The following is a 17,152-nucleotide window of genomic DNA, read 5'->3' as shown; positions in this document are numbered from 1 at the left end:
GTTGCTCTGGTTTTTTTTCTTTTAAGTCTTTGTGCTAGGGGCCGGTGTCTCATAGCTATTCAGTTTACTGGTGTTATGTGACTGGAATTTGTCCTCACAAGATCTGTGATTCTTTCTTTTTAAGGTGTGGATGAATTCTGTCACTGAGATTACCTGTGATGAACTCTGTGCAGTGGATGGGGACTCCCCCCCCCCAGGACCTGGCCTACTTGGTGTCTCCACCCAGCAATGGACATTTGGCTTTCAAGTCCATTCCTGGACGTAGCATCCAGAACTTCACCCAGGCTCAGATCAACAAGGGCCAGCTAGTGTTTGTACACACCTGTAGGTAACTGAGAAAAGCAATGTGAAACTAAAATGTGTTTCAATCAAAGGTTAACATGTAGTCAAACCTAATAGCTGCTGACGGAAAACCACAAGCCATCTAAAAACCTTGCAGACTGTATAGTTTTTTTAAAAATGACACTTTTTAAGTAAGGCCAATACGTTTAAGTTTACATTTGAGTAAGGCCAATAATAGCAAACATCAGAGGGTACTTGTAACTCATACTTGGCTTACTCACATTGTCATGTGAGGTGAAATATGTACATTTCAGATTCTTTTCCATTATGGGTTATTACAAGATATTAAATATAGTTCCCTGTGCCGTATAGTAAGTCCTTATTGTTTATCCATTGTATATAAAATAGATAAATGTAAGCTTCTCAGAGATCTTTGTCTTGACCGCCCACTGAAATCACATCTCTTCCATTTATCTCTATCCCTTATTCTGGCTACCTTACGTTGTAGTATAGATTGATTTGTTCATTTGTGTGCTGTCTTCCCCACTAGAGTATAAGGGCTAGAAAAATAGGATCTTTCTTTTGTTTCCTCTTATATTCTCAGCACCGAAGAACAGTGACTGGAACTTAGTAGGTGCTTAATGTAAATTTGTTGTAAGAATGAAATCCTATCGATACCTATTATGTGCCGGGTAATGTTCCAAATGTTGTGTTAGTGAACACAACAAATGCATTTGTTAAGTGAATGAATACAAGGATGAATGAATGGATATAACTGTAAATCTAAGAGACCCTGATATTAAAAGGCTTTGTTTTCTTCCCTCAGGCCATCAGTAAATCAATAAACCACATCACCACTGTACATTTGCAGGAGTGGTAATCTAGCTGGCCTCTGTTTCCTGGCTGCCCTTGACAGTGGTCAGAGAGGGCAAGGTGCCCATTCTCAGCCACAGGAGGAAGTGGGGGAAGAAGGAGTGTGAGCTTGGGGTGCATGATGGGAAAGCCAAAAGCTGTATCTTTCCAGCCACTTTTATTATATTTTCTTTGAAAATATAATAAAGAAAACAAAGATAAAAATCTGGTAAATTCAAAGGTAGTAATTTCCTGATTATCTCTGCAGTTAAGTACAAAGAATTCCCAGATAACCTGAAAAGCATTTACTATGTGACTGCTCTTATCTAGTGGTTCCAAACCTGTAGCCTGGGGACATGTTGGGGGTTAGTTTTATTGCAATAAAATCATAAATCTACCCACATACGTACCAAAGCGTTGTTTCTAGACTGAATGATTTTTTCCACGTGTTTTTATTTTTCAATTGTATGCAGTTGTTCTCATTAGTAAAATACAATTCATTTAAAGGGGCATTGAATTGATAGGATGTTTCTGCCAATTATGTGTGGTTTTGGTTAGTAGATACTGAAAATCCAGGTATTATTAGGCAAGGGCCTATAAGTTTTTTATCTCTATGAAAGGATTATTATATGTTCAAAATAGTGAGAACTGCTTTAGAGACTTGCACAGATAAAGTTTAGAATTTCTAAGACTAAGCAATGTGCACTGGGAAGGAGTTACTGATTATCTGGCATGGGCTAGGCACTGCAGGAGATACAATGACAGGACCCATTTCATTTAATCTGCAGAAGTTTTCTGAGTTATTGGGAGTAAACGATCTCATTATAGAGATGAAGAAACTTGAGTCCCAGAAAGATGTAACTTGGTCTGACTCTAAAGCTGGGCTTTCTCTAATAGCTGCCACCCATAGAAGGGCAGAGTAGTTTGAAGAGCTGAAGTTACTCTTTGCAGAGAAGGATTGAAATATAAATTAGCTCTTTGGATTGATTTGTTTGTGAACTACCAGGTCAATATTTACTTTTGGCAAATAGAGAAAATAATTTCTCCTAAAAAAGCAGAAAGGAGAGTTAAAGTCAAGCTCTTTTGAGAGTCAATCCATCACATTTTCTAAATGGATGTGGAGGCAGTAATAGCCTTCAAAGTGGCAGGAGCCCAGCTGCAGATGAGCCTCTTGCTGAAACCAGCTGGTTCTCCCTGCTACATCTGTCCCTCAGCAGCCCCAAACAAAGGCTTAGGTTTAATTAGTCTCTCTTAGCATTTATATCTGCAAAGTGCTCCGCCATTAATCTAATTCATTATTCCACATAACAACCTAAGTAGGTCGATAGAGCCAATAAGTGGGGGGATAAGTGATTTCAGGTTGCCCTTCTGAAAGTACTGTCAGGTCAGGACAATCTAAGGTTGTACAATAAAATCCACAGGTCACAGCTACTTTCATGTTTTCCTCCCTCTGTCTTTTGGTCATAATTTGTATGATAGTTAGCATACCTAGTACACTATTCTAGTATTTGTTTTGTTATAATTTCTTTGGATTCCATTTCCATTTTGTTTCTGAATTCATGAAATGTTCAAAGTGCTTAATAGCAGAAAACATTTTCTCCATAGTTTCACATTTAATTAAATACAACTTCCAAAGTGCTATTTCTAGTAAAAAGGAGCAAACAAACAAAAATAATATTTGGCTGTGCGCCTCTGTTCTAAATTAGGCAGACCCAGAATTCTCTTCCTCTGTTTTTTTAAATGTGGTGACTCCAGTGTATTGGGGAAAAAATGTTTAAAGGCTGTAACCTTTTATTTTGAGGAGTCAGAACTCTCTGGGTTTGCTTAAATAACAGAGACTTAAGAGAAGGTTAAGTCATCAACCAGCCTTTTATTAAATCATGTTATTAAGGGAGTACTTGTAGGTAATTGCAGATCCTGATCATGCCTCCTTTGTTCCTTGCCACATGTCCCTGAGGGCAACGAGGAGGGCATTTCTACCCATTACATGATGCAGAGACCTGTGGGCTGCACATTTACTGCTGGATGAACAATTTCAAAAGGCGAGGGGACTGTGATCGTCATGCTCTCTGCGTGATGATCTTGCCTGGTGCTTTGGGAGTCAAACTGGTAAAGCACTAGGGGGAACAGGATCAATAGGGGGCCCAGCCCAACTTCTGTTTCACACATAAGTTAATTTATAACTTTGTTGATGTCACTGATCCCCTGACAGAAGTATGAGAGTAGAATTGTCTTCTTGCAGGAATTTAACAAAACTGGGGCTGAGTCTTTCTCCACTTTTCTCTTTCCCCTCTTAGCAGGAAACAGAGATAGATGAATAATGGGAAAGTATTTGGGGGGAGGGGCTGTGTTATTTAATTACCTCTAGTTTTGATTTTCATTATCATCAAGTAAGTATTATCAATAGTTCAGAAACTGCTAAGGGATGCACGTGTGTGTGGCATCCTTGTTTTACTTTTATTGGTATAAATTGACTCCAAGATAATAAAATAAAGGTAATGAACATGTCTTAAATTTTTAAAAAAATTTCTTGGAGGTGACATCTTTGCTTTCTTTTATTACTTTCAGGAGAGGATGAGGTAGGAATATGCATTTTAGACCTTTATTTGTATTCTTTTCATTTTGTGTTTTGGCAGTATTTGATTTGGTGAGCTTGGTGACCATATTAACTAACTCTCAAATTGGTAGGAGTAGCTTTGCAGGGAGATCAGGTGGAAGAGAAGGTGAAAGTGGGTGGCTTTTGCAAAATGACCAGACTGACCAGAGTGTAATTTCTTCTTTTGAAGGAGCAATGTCAGGAGGCTTTAATTTTCAGGTTACTGATGGTTTGAACTTTGCACCACGACAAATTTTTAGCATCACAGCTCGAGCTCTGATCATTAGCTTGGAAGCAAACAGAGGACTGAGCATCTTCCCAGGTAAGATTTTAACTTCATTGAGTGTTTGGGTTTAAGTGTTTTTCAATTACTAAATTGAAATATAATTTAATATAATATCTTTCTAAGTATAGAAAATTCTACCTGCATGGTATAAAGTATTATCTTTTACTATAGAGTGACTTTAACAATAGGTGCTGCTGCTGCTGCTAAGTCACTTCAGTCGTGTCTGACTCTGCGACCCTATAGACGGCAGCCCACCAGGCTCCCCCGTCCCTGGGATTCTCCAGGCAATTAACACTGGAGTGGGTTGCCATTTCTTTCACCAATGCATTAGAGTGAAATGTGAAAGTGAAGTCTCTCAGTCGTGTCTGACTCTTAGCGACCCCATGGACTGCAGCCCACCAGGCTCCTCCATCCATGGGATTTTCCAGGCAAGAGTACTGGAGTGGGGTGCCATTGACTTCTCTGTCAACAACAGTTACAAAGTCCCAAAAAGGATTGTTTCTTTGCAGGAATTTAACAGAAGTAAGGCTGGGTATCCCCCACCCCTGTCCTTCCTCTTTCCTGTTCCTCAGAAGAGGGCATGCTGGTGAAGGGCAATGTGGGAAGGAATCTTTATGGTCCATGTGCACTTTTTCCCTGCACTAGCCTTAGGATCCTTAATAAAGCAGGAGAGCTTTTGTTATGACTGTCTAGATCTTGGGGTTTTCTTTTTTTGAATATAAAAACCTTGTGTATCAGGGGACCAGCAGTTCTTGCTTTGAGGCCCTGCAGCCTTTGAACTGGTTTTTGCCAAGAATTTTAGCCTGGCTGAGATGGAGAGATACAAGTGAGCACCTCTGACGCAAAACCCTCCAGCAAGGATAGAACAAGGTTTTACCCAATGGCAAGGGTAATAAAAGAGGAGGAAAAAAAATGTAAAATTTGTTATTTCCCTCCAAAGGCACTGAGGTAGATGGCACAGGAAATAATAAAATTTTACATTACAGTTTTAAAAAAACCTGTGTGTTATAACTTGTTTAACTGATATACATTATCAGTAATGCTGCAGCCCATTGGATTGCAAAGAGTCAGACGTGAATTGGTGACTGAACAACAACAGCAATGTTATCAGTAAAATAAAGACACCGATCATTTTAATAATATGGTCACTCCATGGTTACTCTAGCCAGTTGTTCTCAGCCACTGAGAAGCTTTAAAAATACCAGTGTCTCAGCCTCACCAATTGAATGGGAGTCTTTGGACTAGGTCCTGGCTACCATTTTAAGTTACAAGTGGTCCTGAAGTACAACCAGGACTGAGATCATGAGACTAGTGGTGTGCTAGTCTTTTAATCCTTATATCTGTGTGAGATAGGTGATATATTCACAGCAAACTGGCAGAATTTGTGGCTTAAAGAGATGATATAACTTGATTATGCAACCAGGAAATAGATAAAGCTTACATATCTCTAAATAAACCTAGAGAAAAATCACTGTTCATAACGTACCAAAAAACAAGAATTTTAAGGAAGAATTTTGAAATTTTTAGGTGCCTTAAGCATTTGAGCTCACAAAAAGAATCTTTATCAAAATCTAACTGAAGATATGTTAACTGGATTCTTCTCTTCTGAAACCTTTTTATATTCTGTAATTTTTCTCTGAAAAGTGCAATGCTTCTATCATTTTTTCAAGGCAATTAGAGTGCCATTTGGTGTTTTAAAAAATAAGCAAACTAGTTTCATTCTTTTAGAAGTGGTTGACCAGTTTTCCCAGCACCACTTGTTAAAGAGGTTGTCTTTTTTCCATTGTATATTCTTTCCTCCTTTGTCGAAGATAAGGTGTCCATAGGTTCATGGATTTATCTCTGGGCTTTCTATTCTTTCCATTGATGTATATTTCTGTCTTTGTGCCAGTACCATACTGTCTTGATGACTGTGGCTTTGTAGCAGAGCCTGAAGTCAGGCAGGTTGATTCCTCCAGTTCCATTCTTCTTTCTCAAGATTACTTTGGCTATTTGAGGTTTTTTGTTTTTCCATACAAATTGTGAAATTATTTGTTCTAGTTCTGTGAAAAATACCATTGGTAGCTTGATAGGGATTGCATTGAATCTGTAGATTGCTTTGGGTAGTATAGTCATTTTGACAATATTGATTCTTCCAATCCAGGAACATGGTATATTTCTCCATCTGTTTGTGTCCTCTTTGATTTCTCTCATCAGTGTTTTGTAGTTTTCTATGTATAGGTCTTTTGTTTCTTTAGGTAGATATACTCCTAAGTACTTTCTAACACCATACAAAAAATAAACTCAAAATGGATTAAAGATCTAATTGTAAGACCAGAAACTATAAAACTCCTAGAGGAGAACATAGGCAAAACACTCTCCGACATAAATCACAGCAGGATCCTCTATGACCCACATCCCAGAATATTGGAAATAAAAGCAAAAATAAACAAATGGGACCTAATGAAACTTAAAAGCTTTTGCACAACAAAGGAAACTATAAGCAAGGTGAAAAGACAGCCTTTAGGATGGAAGAAAATAATAGCAAACGAAGCAACAGACAAAGGATTAATCTCAAAAATATACAAGCAACTCCTGCAGCTCAATTCCAGAAAAATGAATGACCCAATCAAAGAATGGGCCAAAGAACTAAACAGACATTTCTCCAAAGAAGACATACAGATGGCTAACAAACACATGAAAAGATGCTCAACATCACTCATTATCAGAGAAATGCAAATCAAAACCACAATGAGGTACCATTACATGCCAGTCAGGATGGCTGCTATCCAAAAGTCTACAAGCAATAAATGCTGGAGAGGGTGTGGAGAAAAGGGAACCCTCTTACACTGTTGGTGGGAATGCAAACTAGTACAGCTGCTATGGAAAAAAGTGTGGAGATTTCTTTTAAAAATGGAAATAGAACTGCCATATGACCCAGCAATCCCACTTCTGGGCATACACACCGAGGAAACCAGATCTGAAAGAGACACGTGCACCCCAATGTTCATTGCAGCACTGTTTATAATAGCCAGGACATGGAAGCAACCTAGGTGCCCATCAGCAGATGAATGGATAAGGAAGCTGTGGTACATATACACCATGGAATATTACTCAGTCTTTAAAAAGAATTCATTTGAGTCAGTTCTAATGAGATGGATGAAACTGGAGCCCATTATACAGAGTGAAGTAAGCCAGAAAGATAAAGACCAATACAGTATACTAACGTGTATGTATGGAATTTAGAAAGATGCTAATGATAGCCCTATATGCAAGACAGAAAAAGAGACACAGATGTACAGAACAGACTTTGGGACTCTGTGGGAGAAGGCGAAGGTGGGATGTTTTGAGAGAACAGCATTGAAAAATGTATATTATCAAGGGTGAAACAGATCACCAGCCCAGGTTGGATGCATGAATCAAGTGCTCGGGGCTGGTGCACTGGGAAGACCCAGAGGGATCAGGTAGGGAGGGAGGTGGGAGAGGGGATCGGGATGGGGAATACATGTAAATCCATGGCTGATTCATGTTAGTGTATGGCAAAAACCATATTACTACAATATTGTAAAGTAATTAGCCTCCAACTAATAAAAATAAATGGAAAAAAATAAGCAAACTGCTACACCCTAATATTTTGAAAAAAAAAAAAAAGATACAGCCATCTATTAAAAAGAGGGTCTAAACTTAGAGTAAATCTGGTTGCTGCAAAAGATTAAATACCTTTCATCTATTATGGCTAAACTCTGGTTTGTGACTGAAGACATTTTTATTAGATTCAAGGGGAGTTATAGCCACTACAGCTTAGAAAGTTTCGAGTTTCTGGCACCTGTTTTACTGAATATTAATTTAGCAAGAAAAACATGTTAAAGTATCTCTTGTCACCCTTGTGCAACTCTGCAAAACATAGAGTAACCAAGGACATGGCCCTGAGTAACCATCCCCTTTCCCTTTCGAACATGCACTGCATCTGCCCTACTGTGGCCTCCCTGCATCCTTTATCTAAGAACCCTCCACCACAACTTGCACATTATCCTCAGATCCCAAAGTGAGCTGTTTCTTTTCCCAGCTCCCCCTAGCTTGTTAGGTCTGTTATCCTTGGTTCTCTGTCATTCTCTATCCCCAGACCATGACATATATCCAACTCCAGCCCCTGGTCAGTAGGAAGGAAGATGAATTTTCGTGTACGTTTCCATCAGTTGATTATTACATTTTTATTACAATTATTACATTATTACATTTTATTACATTTTATTACCCACCTTGGGTGGGTGTGGAATGAGAATGAGGGAGTCACAGATTTTAGAGATGGGATGGACATTATGGGTCCCTTGGTCCAGTTGTTCTTGGCTTTCTTCCTACCCTAATGTCCCCAAGTAGCAGTGTCCCCTCTGTTCTGCACCAGAATTTCTGGATGTAGGGGTGGTTCTGTAGACCACATGGCCTTATCCTCTCTCCAGAGGCAAGGTTGAGTCTTGCTCAGCCTGCCTCTGCTGCAGCCTCCTGAGGTTATTGGTCCCTGATGCCGTGTAAAGCTGCAGGGGTGATGATGACAGATGCCCAACTCATCTTCCCTTGGGAACCCCCTCCACAATATCAGGTCCTGCTGGGAGCAGGCATTGAGTGACCTCTGCCTCCTTCATCTACTAGCCAGCCCTTTGGCGGGGGAAGGAGATAGGGGGACTCTCTGTGTCCCACCTCTGGTGTGGATCCAGGTGTCAGCTGTCAGCTACTGTAGCTCTTGTCAGACTCGAGTTGATCTATATGTTCTGAAATATCGGAGACAGTTTATTCCTTTTTATAGAGCTATGGACTTCGTAGAACTATAATAGGAGAAAAATCTATTTCTGTTATAGGATAGTATCAATAGATACTGTTGATATCTATGTTTTTATAGTGTTTTGTATTTTTTTAATCTACTGAACTGGGTTGTTATAAAGATTTAAACAAAATGTGTTTATTTTTTTTTCAAGATTTAAAAATTTATGCAATAAGTTTACTTTTTTGTTTGTTTTTTCCATTTATTTTTATTAGTTGGAGGCTAATTACTTTACAATATTGTAGTGGTTTTTGCCATACATTGACATGAATCAGCCATGGATTTACATGTATTCCCCATCCCGATTCCCCCTCCCGCCTCCCTCTCCATCCCATCCCTCTGGGTCTTCCCAGCGCACCAGCCCTGAGCACTTGTCTCATGCATCCAACCTGGGCTGGTGATCTGTTTCACCCTTGATAGTATGCTTGTTTTAATGCTGTCCTCTCTGAACATCCCACCCTCGCCTTTTCCCACAGAGTCCCAAAGTCTGTTCTGTACATCTGTGTCTCTTTTTCTGTTTTGCATATAGGGTTGTTGTTACCATCTTTTTAAATTCCATATATATGCATTAGTATGCTGTATTGGTCTTTATCTTTCTGGCTGACTGGAAGCTGTGGTACATATACACCATGGAATATTACTCAGCCATTAAAAAGAATTCATTTGAATCAGTTCTAATGAGATGGTTGAAACTGGAGCCCATTATACAGAGTGAAGTAAGCCAGAAAGATAAAGACCAATACAATAATGTGTTTAAAAGCAAGTTTTGATCATCTCTATTTGGCATATAAGTAACTGAGACGTGGGCAGTTTCAAAGTCAGGTAACTAATAGGAATCGTAAGCCTCAAGACCAAGTGCCGATACCACCCCCAAACCTTGTGCTCAGATCACAGTACCTGTTCTTTCTGTACATGCCTATGTTCCAAGACTGCCTCTATTTTAGAATATCAGCTCCCTGAGAATAGGACCATCATGGTGGCTGCTTAGTTTGTCTCCTTCTTAATGTTACTGATGGATTGATATACACAACCAGGAAAAGGTGCAGAGCAATTTAATAAGCAGCAGTGCTTATGTGGAAATTTTATGTGTGTTTTACTCTCTTGGATTATTAAAATATTATAGCCCAGCATTAGTAAATTTTTTTTTTAATTTTTATTACTCCCACTGAGCCCATACCAATTGGCTTTTCTCCATCAGCCCAGCAGACTTGGGCCATGCTGTTCTGCCTCCTTGTATACTGCCTTAAAAAGCGGCCCTGCTTGAGACTTGTGAGAATTTGTAGGGTAAGCCAAAATAATTATAAAAATACTTACTGAGTGAATATTTTAAGGTTAGTTGTAACTTGTGTTGTTGATCCTGTTTGGTTGCTAAGTCATATCCGACTATTTTGTGACCCCATGGACTGTAGCCTGCCAGGCTCCTCTGTCCATGAGATTCTCTAGGCAAGAATACTGGAGTGGGTTGCCATTTCCTTCTCCAAGGATCTTCCTGATCCAGGGATCAAACCAGCATCTCCTGCATTGCAGGCGGATTTTCTACCGAGTCACCTGGGAAGCCCAGTTAAAGTTGTATGCCCTACCAAATTTGAAAAGTCAATCTTTAACTCAATTATTTTAAAATAGGAGGAGCTGTAGTTCTAAACAGACTTTTTGGTTGTCAACTAAGAAATTAAACTTAATGTATATTTTCATTTTATTATTTTTTTATAAGTATGCTGCTGCTGCTAAGTCGCGTCAGTCGTGTCCGACTCTGTGTAACCCCATAGACGGCAGCCCCTGCATACATATATATGTGTGTGTATGCTTATACATTGGAGAAGGAAATGGCAGCCCACTCCAGTATTCTTTCCTGGAGAATCCCATGGACGGAGGAGGCTGGTAGGCTACAATCCACGGGGTCACAAAGAGTCGGACACGACTGAGCGACTTCACTTCACTTATGCTTATACATATGTTCTATTTCTTTCAGGAAAATTTATTCCCCATAAAGGAATTTCATAACCAATTTTTCACCTTGAATGCCACCATTGAATGTGTTTATATTTAGTTATAGCCTGTTGGAACATACTGTGGCCTTAGGTCCTAGTCTTTCTGTGTATCTAAGTTGTACCTGGCTCTTCTACAAAGAGTGTAGAGTGGGGGTTGACCTTGAGGGTTCTGTCAAACTGGTCTGGAATATAAGCTTACACAGACCTAGAGTTAAGTGACTGATCAGTGAAGGATATTCATAGCAAACTGTGTGACTTCAGTCCCCTTGGGGTTTGGTTGTGCTGTGGAGGGAATCATGTCTCACCAGTGGGCCATCTGTCCTGCATGATGGGAATTGAGGGAGAGAAGAAAGCAGCAGGAAGTCACAGCATGTTGTTAAAGGGTTTGGAGCAGAGATTTATAAAAGCTTTTAGTCAGATGGTCTTGACTGAATTGAATATTGTAAGACTTAGCGGGAGATAACCAAGGGCTTTAAGAAAAGACTGTCAATCCTCAAGGGAAAAATTAAAGACTTACCCATTGGGGAAATAAGAGACTTATACTCAGGCGTATAGTAATCATGCAAACTATATTATCCTAAGGGTCCAGTGAGGGTGCAGCCTGGGTGAGCTCCTTGAGTTTAGGGGAGGAAAATTTCCCATAGGCGACAATGGGGAGGGAGATCTTGTTGGCCAGATGGGCCTTAAGCTGCTCCTGCAGAGCGAGCAGCATTGTGATGGTGGGAACAGAGAGGGAAGAGGGTACCAGTGAGGACAGCATGATGCCGAGGCAAAGCCCAGGGAGGATACAGGCTGTGTCTGGAAGGTGGAGATCTGCATCTATCAGATTTCCTGAATCATTCATCTCATTTCCTAACTCAGGGGTCATTTTAACTGAGCTCAAAGTATTGGATTGGCCAAAATGTTCATTTCGGTTGTAACATCTTATGGAAAAACTGAAATGAACATTTTGGCCAACTCAATAGTATGATATAGGCAATATAGTGCCAACTTTTTAATAATACTGACTTCAGAGTCAGTGAGATCTACGTTTGACCATTAGGCAAGTTGCTTAACCTCTCTGAGCCTTGTCATCCCTTCTTAGCGATGAGGAAAAAAATACATACATCTTAGGAGTTATCATGACATCTAAATGAAAAGGCAGGACCAGGTCAGTGCTGTTTCCTGGTATATCTCCATTCCTTGTATTAGAGGGCTTGTCGCATCCTCTGTTGGAGGAATGCACAAGACCTCCCAGCCCAGTGGCCATGAAACTCTTGCTGTTACAGTGGTGGTTGTTTTTCATGAAGCAAATAGGATATGAGTATGTTTGAGAATTGCTATACTTAAAAGAAGGGTAAAAAGATATCTTGACTCCAAGACTTAGAGTCTTTAACATGTCAACTTGCTTTTGAAATCTCCATGAGATACAAGTAGAGTGGGAGCTTGCCAAACAGATATGGTTACAGCGCCCTTTTATTACCACATTCCTGGTAGGGCAGTTCTTCTGTAGAATATAAATTTAGGTGGGACTTTAGTGAAATCTTTCCCAAATTAAGTGCTTGAAGCTCACTGATGAAAATATCAATGTTTGGATGAAAGAAGGTGGGGTTGGGGGTAAGTGATGTTTGGCTCTTGGTGAATTGGGCTGCGTGGTCAGAGATGCTCATCAGGCATTTGCAGCAAGGAGCCAGCTAGTCTTGCTGACTGAGCATGCTCTGAGTGACTGCTGACTAGGAACTGAACACGCTCCTGGGTTAGGAAGCTGGACAAGGGAATGAGGGATTAATATATCCTGACTGAGCGAGAAGTATTCATGACCTGGGACATCTGTGGTGGGCCCTCTACCCAAAAAGACTTTTTGAAATTGACCTCTCTGGTGGTTCAGAGGCTAAGACTCTGCCCTTCCAGTGCAGGAGGCTCAGGTTCAATCCCTGGTCAGGGAACTAGATGCCACATGCTTCAACTAAAGATAAATCATTTTTTTAAAGAGCCCTCCCACCAACCCCCCCCCTCACCTGCCAAAGATAATCCTTGAGGTGAAGAAATAAATGAAAAGATAGAGTCTGATTTCATTAAGGAAATAATTAAGAAAGCACAGTGTTAAAAATTCCAAAGAAAAACTGAAGATGAGAAGAAGCTGGATGTTGGGGTGCCCGGAGACTGCACACAAAAGAGATATAATCAGATATAATTATATATATAATATAATCAGATATAATCCTGACAGGAGGGGGGACCCTCGCTTGACAGGTAATAGAGAATGGGCCTCAGTTATGACTTCATGTAACACTGACTGAATGTACAGAATAGTTCCTCTTGGCCTTCCCAGGATGACCTCATTGCCTGGGTCCCCAGTTCCAGAAGCTAAAAGGTGGCAGTGACTTTCAGCAGCAAGAACTATAGAAATATGGGAGGCAATTAAAGCATAATTTTGTGTGAGTGTACCAAGGGAGACCTGACTCTGGGGCAGAATTGTGTTCCTGAGGCTGATATTTCCAGGTACTTCTGCCTTCTCTCAGGAGCCCCAGGACCTAGTGCCTATCCCCAGAGCTCAGGTATTTTATTTTACTTTATTCTGTTTATCTTGTCTTATTTTATCTTATTTTAGTCTTTTGTTTGGTAGCTTTATAAAGGTATAATTGAAAAAAATTGTAAGATATGTGAAATATATAATGTAATGATTTGATATATGTGTACACTTTGAAAAGATCTTCCCCCAAATCAAACTAATGAATATATTCGTCTCTTCCTATGTTTACCTTTTTCTTTTCACTTTTACTCTCTCAGCAAATTTCAATTATACAATGAAGTGTTATTTACTATAATCGCCATGCTGTACATTAGATCTTCAGACCTTATTTCTCTTATAACTGAAAGTTTGTACCCTTTTACCAAAACTCTCCCCATTTCTTTCATCCCCAGACCCTGGCAATCTCTGTTTCTATGAATTTGACTTAAAAAAAAATTCCACATTTAAGTGATACCATTCAGTATTTGTCTTTGTCTGGCTTGTTTCACTTAGCTTAATGCCCTCTAACTTCATCCATGTTGTTGCAAATGACAGGATCTCCTTCTTTTTTAAGGCTAAATACTATTCCAGTGTGTGTGTGTGTGTGTGTGTGTGTGTGTGTGTTGTGTGTGTGTTCACTGTGTAGCTCAGCTGGTAAAGAATCCTCCTGCAATTCGAGAGACCCAGGTTTGATTCCTGGGTCAGGAAGATCCCCTGCAGAAGGGATAGGCTACCCGCTCCAGTGTTCTTAGGCTTCCTGGTGACTCAGAGGATAAAGAATCCGCTTGCAGTGTGGGACACCTGGGTTCAGTCCTTGGGTTGGGAAGATCCCCTGGAGGAAAGCGTGGCAGCCTACTCCAGTGTTCTTGCCTGGAAAATCTCCATGGACAGAGGAGCCTGGTGAGCTGCAGTCCATAAGGTAGCAAAGAGTTGGACATGGCTGAGCGACTAAGCACAGCACAGTGTATGTGTGTGTCTATATATGTGTGTGTGTGTGTGTGTGTGTATGGCACATTTTACAATATTTTATTTTAGATCATATATGTTAATCTGTATGTGTGTGTGTGTGTGTGTGTGTATCACATTTTACAACATTTTTTTGATCTATTCATCCGCTGATTGACATTTAAGATGTCTCTATATCTTGACTATTTTGAATGATGCTGCAATAAACATGGGAGTACAGATTTTCCTTTGAGATAATGAATTTGTTTCCTTTGACTATATACCCAGAGGTGGGATTTCTGGATCATATGGTAGTTCTACTTTTAATTTCTTGAGGAAACTCTGTACTGTTTTCCATGGTGACTACACCAATTTACATTCCACCAACAGTGCACAAGGGTTCTGTTCTCTTTTCTCCACATCCCTCACTAGCACTTGTTACTTCATGTCATTTTGTTAATGGGCATCCTGACAGGTGTGAGGTGATATCTCATTGTGGTTTTGACTTGTATTGCCCTGATGGTTAGCATTGATGAACACGTTTCCATGTACCTGTTGCCTATTTGTAAGTCTTCTTGGGAAAAAAATGTCTATTTAAGTCATTTGCCCATTTTAAAATTGGGTTATTTGGGGATTTTGCTACTAAGTTGTATGAGATCCTTGTATATTTTGGACATTAACCCTTTATCAGATATGTGGTTTGCAAGTATTTTCTCCCATTCCACAGATTGCCTTTTCATCTTGTGATGGTTTCCTTTGCTGAGTGGAGGAAATTTTGTTTATTTTTGGTTTTGTTGTCAGCTATTTTAATTAATTAAAGGTACGGAACAGTCCTTGCATGTTTGAAAATCTTACTGAAAGCTGGTTTTCCCCGTGTATTAGCTATAGTCAAGGTCCTGCCTTTAAGCACCTAACGTGGTTTAAATACTGCAGTTGGTGGTCCTCACTCTCCAGGACTATAATGGTAGAGTAATGAAAGCACAGTGGATGGCACTTAGGAGTCTTAGTTATTATCGGGTGATTAACTCAACTTTATAAGCAGTTTATCTCAAGTGCCTACTCCAAGAGCTAGTGCAAGGCCCCTGTGCAAGACCTGATGCTACAGCCCTTTAGCAAGGGCTAAAACAGAAAAGAGAAGGTGAGATTCTGGGCCAGGTGGACTGCATAAATCTCTCTCAGATCTGCCATCCTATCAGATTGGGATTGCTCCCTAATCCCATGCAAAGTGAAGGGATATGTACTTCAGCCCCGTATTCCTCAAACTGTGGTCCATGAACCTTCTGGTCTGTGAAGTGATAAGAATGGAAAGTGAAAGGAGGTGTTTAGAAATTTTTATAGCAATTTGACATTGTTGCAACATTTTATTGTGTTTTATAAAATTATTGGCCCACAGTGGATTTGGGGGGAAACACCGATCCTTCAGTACAGAGTATGTGACAAGCACTGCTCTAACCTGCGTGTCCCCGTCTCTCTGGCCGCTGATTATCAGTGAGGTCACATTAGCACACTGATCACTCACACTGGTTCTTTTTCCCATTATATCCACACAGGCTCTTCCCTCCCCATGTTATCCATGCAGCGTGTACCTCTGGGGGTCCTCTGGAGACCTCTCATATTTGCTCTAGAGCCAGCCTGTCCCTCAGGTGTCCATAGATGGACACTCCATGGAGCACCTGCAGCTGTCATCAGGCCAGGATGTGCCTGTCCTCCCGGGGAGGGGGCTGTCTCCTATTCTCTCCATGCACAGCGTCGGCTCCCCCTTCCTGTGCCCGGAGCTGAGCTGGGTGCCACTCACACCTGGCAATACCTTCTTTCTCTTGGGATCAGTTAGACACACAGGACTGTGGGGGTTGAGGGGGTCTTTTCCTGGGATTTTTCCTCCTTCATCTCCAGCCCCAGTAGCAAAGCACATCCACAAACAGATCCTTCATGGATCATTAGCTTCTCACCCCAATTTCAAGTTAGAGTTAGCCAGTCTCCTGTACATAACTACATGTTTTCCAGTTCCCAGGGATCTTTAAAGGTCATTAACCATAGCTTTCATATGCTTTACATGCATGTTTTAATCTTCACTTAGGTTCCGTGAAGCCCCCTTCATCTCATGATCTGAGAGCTGTGACCAATGACGTGGACAGTGCAGGAAAAGAACTACAACCTTTACTGTCATATGTTCCCCTAGACTCGGGAGGCTGCTATGTGTCAATTCTGACAACAGCACAGAGGATGTTTCCGTGTTTACGCAGAATCTGGTGAGTCCTGATGTCCTTCTGTGCAGCTGGACAGGGCTCGGTGTCTGTGCAGAGCGGGCCCCTCGCTCCTCATCCTCATCCTGTTAAAGTCAAGCAGAGGTGCCCCTTTGCCCAGACAGTTACTCATTCCAGCTGTGCTGGTCTTAAAACTGGACACTTTGTGGTGAGCACAGGATAAAACACAACTGGCATAAAACACCAAGCATATTCAAACCTTGTGTCTAATAAATAAGAGGGGATCCTTTTATCACTAAAGATGAGTTTTTTTACCCAAAGCAGAGTTGCAAGAGTAAATCCTGCAGGATATGTCTGTGTACACTTATGCTTAATATATGAAGTGATATACATAATTTCATATATTACAGTTGTATGTATGCATGTAAATATGTATGTGTATAAAGTCTGTGTGTGTGTATTTAATTTGCACCCAGAGCCATCTGTTTCCAACTTCACTGGTACTTCATCACCACTGGCATCTATGTACGTACCTTTTTATTTAAATGTATAAGCCTTCAAGTCATTTGATTTTTTTTTACTTTTGTACCCTAGGAATCTGACTGCTTATATGTGATTTCATTTTCTAAAAATCTTTGTTTCCAAATTGTCTTCTTGAATATAACTATTGCTCATCATTCAACTTTCTTTTTCCATTCTTAAACATTGGATAC

The 17,152-nt window shown here is 40.4% G+C and overlaps 1 protein-coding gene across 3 annotated transcripts in view; it reads left to right on the top strand.

Annotated features, from left to right (window-relative positions):
• The window catches only part of LOC139038260 (chondroitin sulfate proteoglycan 4-like), a 41,424-nt gene extending 24,931 nt beyond the window's left edge, over nt 1-16,493 (top strand). For 2 of the 3 annotated variants that reach the window (XM_070476674.1, XM_070476673.1), the window contains 3 exons: nt 125-324; nt 3,921-4,052; nt 16,313-16,493. The gene's annotated coding sequence lies outside the window, so the exon portion shown is untranslated. Of the gene's footprint in view, nt 1-124; nt 652-3,920; nt 4,053-16,312 lie in introns of those variants that run through there. The other variant, XM_070476675.1, reaches the window with a different exon arrangement.
• The last annotated feature ends 659 nt before the right edge of the window (nt 16,494-17,152 follow it).

This window comes from Odocoileus virginianus, chromosome 14 (genome assembly GCF_023699985.2).
Source record: "Odocoileus virginianus isolate 20LAN1187 ecotype Illinois chromosome 14, Ovbor_1.2, whole genome shotgun sequence".
NCBI classification, from domain to species: domain Eukaryota; kingdom Metazoa; phylum Chordata; class Mammalia; order Artiodactyla; family Cervidae; genus Odocoileus; species Odocoileus virginianus.
This window is presented reverse-complemented; position numbering and strand designations above follow the sequence as displayed.